Source organism: Micropterus salmoides, unplaced genomic scaffold (assembly GCF_014851395.1).
Source record: "Micropterus salmoides isolate LMB-PRFRI ecotype aquatic unplaced genomic scaffold, ASM1485139v1 Ms_hic_scaffold_11, whole genome shotgun sequence".
NCBI lineage: Eukaryota > Metazoa > Chordata > Actinopteri > Centrarchiformes > Centrarchidae > Micropterus > Micropterus salmoides.
The window spans coordinates 23,431,997-23,437,512 of record NW_024040152.1 but is presented as its reverse complement, the minus strand read 5'-3'; the positions used below and the strand labels follow the sequence as shown (position 1 = coordinate 23,437,512).

The 5,516-nt window shown below is 39.6% G+C and overlaps 1 long non-coding RNA gene across 1 annotated transcript; it reads left to right on the top strand.

Annotated features, from left to right (window-relative positions):
* The first annotated feature begins 796 nt into the window (after positions 1-796).
* On the top strand, positions 797-2,157 carry LOC119897887. The gene is made up of 2 exons (XR_005443460.1): positions 797-1,023; positions 1,142-2,157. It is a non-coding gene; the product is annotated as an uncharacterized LOC119897887 (long non-coding RNA).
* Positions 2,158-5,516: the final 3,359 nt, after the last annotated feature.

The following is a 5,516-nucleotide window of genomic DNA, read 5'->3' as shown; positions in this document are numbered from 1 at the left end:
GTGGGGAATTAATTAACGTGATATAAAAGATATATAACATTAGCTTCCATCATGCGAGTGAGGATTCTACCGCTAGCTTATTACGTTTATTACAAGTAAGTTGACATACTGAGGTGACGTCCAAATAAACGACTCGTAACCGCTCGTAACCAAGGGTATGTAAAAGTTTAATTGATTTGCTTGAAATTGTTCGTTTGAGCAGTGACGTTAAGTAAACATAAGGTAATTAATAACTGATTCATAGTTAACTGTTAACGTTGGTCTCAACAAAATCTAACTTTGGTGTTGCAAAATAACGTTAAAGTTACCACATTTATATATTAAAAAGCATTGTGAAGTATAACAGATATGTGAGTTATTTTAATATTTTCCGGTGTCTTACCTTGACTGTGAGCTGGTAATGTCGGTAAACTGGTAACAACACGGCAGCAGGTTCCAACCGGTTCCAACCTCCACCGTACAGCACCGCAGAGTCCAACCTCCACCGTACAGCACCGCAGAGGAGCATGTAACATTAGCTCCTTAGTGTAACACAGATGAAATGATCTAGGTTTAAAAATAGGAAAAGCCTATAAAAATCTGAATGAGAGTGATTTTATTCTTGAAATGCAACTTGAGAGATTATCTAAGGATTTTAAAGGGTTAAAATTCAGTTACCAACCGACAGGTTAGTTTGGCCAATCAGCTGACAGCAGGTAGGCCCGCCCACCTGCTCCCGTGTCTCTGGGAGCGGGCGAAAGTTTTTTTTTTTTCCGCTGCTGTGTGTGTGGAGAGACAGAGACGTGCTATGCTGCTGTAGAGGATGAAAACTGTGAAAAACGGAGAAACCTGGAGAAAATACAGCTAAAAACGAACTACACTGAGGCTAACTTCAACACTACAAACGTGGTAGCTAACTGCTGTAAGAATTTAGTTGTAAGTTCAGTGTTTAGATATAGCGTTTGAGACTACTAGAAGCGTCGGTAGCTTTGATGTCCGTAGGATTCCCCCGCGACGCACAGTCTATGCTGATTCAAGAGCGAGGTAATTCATTTAAAACTGCTTTTGTTCATTCTTTATCACCTTACTGTGAAAGCTAATTTATTTTGCACTGAGAGAAAGTACTGAAAGTTGCATATGGTCTCGGATGTTTCGGTTTTAGAAGACCTTGTGGCTTTACTGGGCGCCGCCATTTTGGGTGTGTGTGTCCATCCGCTCTGGTGAAATCGGTGAGAATGTTCATTTTCAATTTAAGAATTTCACTTACTATGTACCTTAAATTATTTATGTGCACTTATTGTATATGAAGCTACATTTTTAGTTGAACAAGCTGGTTTACTGTGTTGTTTAATGTGTAAACTCAGCTTACTTTATTTTGCACTTGCATCAAAACTTTAATTGTTCTAAGGTGCAGCTTATCTGGTTGTGTGCAGCCAAGTTATTTATGTTTATATGCTGAATATTGAGAGAGAGGCACAGAAAGTAAACACCCACAGTATGTATATCATTGTGTATTGTGAATTTCATGTAGTGTATATTATTGCATGAGACTTAAGCAGTGAATATTTCTCTGACCCTGTCTGTTGACAGGTCAGGTTTTTTTTGTGTGTGTGCGTGTTTCTTCTTCCATTGTCTGGATTGGATCTGCAGATGGACCTGTCTACTACTGCACTTGTGGTAGGCCCCATTACAACACAAAACCCCTTCACTCACCTTCACACTCCTTCCCCCACACACATACATACACCAACCCTATGGGACTCTGAACTCTGACTTACCTTCGACACACCTGTTCACACCTTGGGACTGAGAATTTGGACCTGAGTAGTAGGAATCATTCCTGCAGTTAAGGGTTACTGTTGTACTGTGTGAATTCTACTGGATTGTACTATTGAACTGGATCTGAACAAACTTGAATGTGGTGTTATTAACAGAAATTCAGGTTAAAGGGTGCACCCGGGAATTTAATTATAGAACTACTTCAAAGAGTGAAATACTCACTTTAAATTTGGAAAGCAAGCATTTCATGCTGATGTCATAGCCTGATTGTGATATCAATAATCGCCTTGTTCAATACTTGTTTTATTATTGTACTTTTTCATTTTTTGGTACCAACCAATATTTTTTATTTTTATACATATCTTCAAATATAAGAAGCCGGCATCATCTTACATCTAATCCTTGGTCTCTGAGTCTCATTTTAAACACCTCACTTTTGCTCCAGCAGCCGAACCAACCGACTTAACCAACCAATCAGATCACGGCCCTAACCATAATCCTTCCTGTGTGCTACATTAGCATGAGCTAACTCAGTCACGTCGAGCTAGGCGGGAGTGGTTTCAGCAACACGTCACCTCAGCTCCACCTGTGACCCGCCCTAAAAAAAATCATTAGGCCTATACATTTTTCTGTTGGGTAAAAATGTACTATAAATTTTGGAATTGATAATAGTTGTTTCTTTCGAATAAATAGCCTACTTTTATTTGGACTTTAAAACTTTTGTAGCTATGTGTTACTCTCTGGATGCCCGATGGAGTCCGAAAAAACAAGCAGAACAGTAAGAACTAGCCGGCATTATGAGACTATTATTACCGCTTATAAAACACTACAACAGTCAGTCTTTTTTGTAAATTGTATGCTGTATTCAAGCTGTGTTTAGAATATAACTAGGCTATAACATCTATAGTGAACGTGGCCTTCACAGATGCGCAGTGCAAGCAAACGACCTGCACGGTGAAGACAATGAATAAAATAGAATAAACATTCTTTAAATGCCTGAAATATGGGGATGGTGTTTATAGGAAATGCACAGCCAATGTGCTAAATGTTTCCCAAAGTGTGTTGGAGCAACACGTAGCAGAAATAATAACAAAATCACCGCATTTTTATAGCGCTTAAACTTTACCCACTACGGCGGTTATAGGTATACAACGAACCCTGGCGGTTCTAGTGTTAAAGGCAGGGTAGGCAAGTTGCTTCTGAAACACTTTTTGTCATATTTGTTGAAACTGTCTTTATACACCAATGCATATTAAAAAGTTAGGTGCTCTGAAAAAGAGAGTATAAAAATTGTTTGTCTGTAGTCCTCTCAGGGCTGCAGTAAAGACAGCCACTTGTTTCATTTGGACCGAATGCAATGATTGGCTGGCTGACTGTCACTCTCCCTCGCTGCCATGGCGGTCAGCTCTCTCAGACCTGACGAGTGAAGCAGTCAGACCGGAGCTAACATCTGCGTGGCTTTTCAACGATAGTAACAACTGAGGAACACCAAGGGGCTGAAAAGTTACACCGTGGTGGCTTTATTTCTGCTGGACAGGTAATCTGGCTTTTATCATTTTGATGGTAATTTGTTACTTTCATCGCTAGCAAACGTAGCTACCTACTTAGCATACAGCTAACGGTTGCTACGATTGCAGACTGGTGTAGGAGCCAGAGTAAAGACGATGAATTATATCTAGCTGTAGATGAACTGGAAAACAGCAAGGCAAGCTGTGTTTTCCAGTGCAGTAAGACAGTGTAATTGTAGACTGCGCCGGTTTAGTTATTCACCATCTAGGTTTATTATACTATGTTTACACCTATCTTTACACCTTGTATCTAATCTATTTGTGTAATTATCTTGTGTCTGCAGGCGTTGTTTGACTGTATGTTTCTCTTTTACAAATGATGTAGCTGTGTGTTTGTAGTTATGAGAAAGACATTTCAACATTAGTGTACATAAACAATGATGGCTAAAGGTTCCCAAGTATCTGTGTTTCTGGTATATAAGCTACCTATAATATAGTTTTACATTGTTCGTAGCTAAACCTACTGTGTGAAAACCTTTCTTTTTTTCTGTAACTGGTGTTATGCCATTACTTATTTTACCATAATTAATCATCTCCACAGCAGCGATACGATGCTACGAGTAAAGTCTGAACTGTCTTCATAATCAGTCAAGATACATGTGGACACACCTTGTCTCTTCCTGTATATACTTATTTTTATTGATGTTTTAAAAATGATCTATTTTTGATATAGGTTGTAGTTTTTAGTAGTATATAATAACAATAAACAAGTGTTATACCACATTTGGATGTCATTATTTCAGACATAAGACATAAATGTAGTTGCTTGATTGTTTATGCTGCAAGTGTAAAGAAAAGGCATTTATCATTTTCAATGTTTTATTTAAAAATGAAAATATTATCCAGAATAGGGAAAAATACCTCTGTATTTTCTCTACCCTCCTGGGCATAAAAAGAAAACAATGTACAGGTATTCATTCACACAGTGGAGGGAATTATTTGTGTAGCAGTTAGTGACATTACATCTTACACACTGCTAGGATTAAACCTCTGTTTTGTCCTGGTGGATCAGGAGAACAGTTTAATATTTTCCAGAAACAGCAACTCAGTATCACGACTCTGTAACCAAGTGCTCCACACTGCCACACTACAAACTGTCTGTATGCTGCCTGACTGAACTGTGTTACTCTGTCCTGGGTCTGGAAGATCAGCCTTGTGTGGGGCATGGAAACATTAGTCTGGATGTTCTCCACAGTCCTCAGATTCTGGCCTGTAAAGGAATATATAGTTGTTAGAACCCCAAAAAGATTGGAATTGGAAAGATCGGTGTAATAGGACAGAACATTGATCAACAAAATCAGATATTTTTATTGAACAGGGGTTTGTTGTTCTCTAACAGGACTTCTGTGTCCACATTACACACCAGGTCAATGTACATAACACGGATGAGCCGATGGCTGAAGCAGAGCTGTAGTTGTTGTAAACGGTAATAAAAAAGTAATAACAATAGTGATGGATTACATTTATAAAGGACTTTATTTTTGACAGTCAAAGGGCTTAGGGGTAAACACCAGAGAAACTTTGAGACAAGTACACTGGGAGATAATAGACTAATATTAAAATATATATGTATAGATATACCTGTTTTTGGAGCGTAAAGCTCAACACAGGTCCTAGAAGACGTGCTCCTTGGCTTGCACCTCGTCCTCCCCATCCTCCCTCTTCTTCCTCGGACCCAGGCAGCCCTCCCTCATCTGTTTCGCCTCGACCCCGGGCCTGTCCCGGTTTGTGCTTGGCTCTGGAATGCAGTCCTCCTCAGAGACAATAATGCTGTCACAGTAGAAGCTCTAACATGCAAAACAACGTACATGTTATGAGTCTAACACGAAATTCACGTTCGTGTAGTGTAACTGATGGAAATGGGAAAATGTGTATCAGCCTGTTTTTAGCTTTGCCCAATGTTACCACAGCTGTTAGCACAGCTACCTGTTTCTAACAGCTAGCCAGCTCGTTACTGATTAAAACTCGGTCTTTTTAAACCTATTCAATAATAACATGCTAGCTTGATAGTGAGTAGTAACAGCCGGGCTAGTTGTTTATTTTCATAATGATAAAGTTAGATGTTGTCTTACCTCTGATGTGAGCCGCTGCTCTCCGTTCGTCACACTGTCCTCCTGCGGTGTCGGCAACGCGCGTTCACGTGTTTTGGGGGCGTGGCTTTGGAAGGAGCCCAGAAGGGAGGGGGAGGGA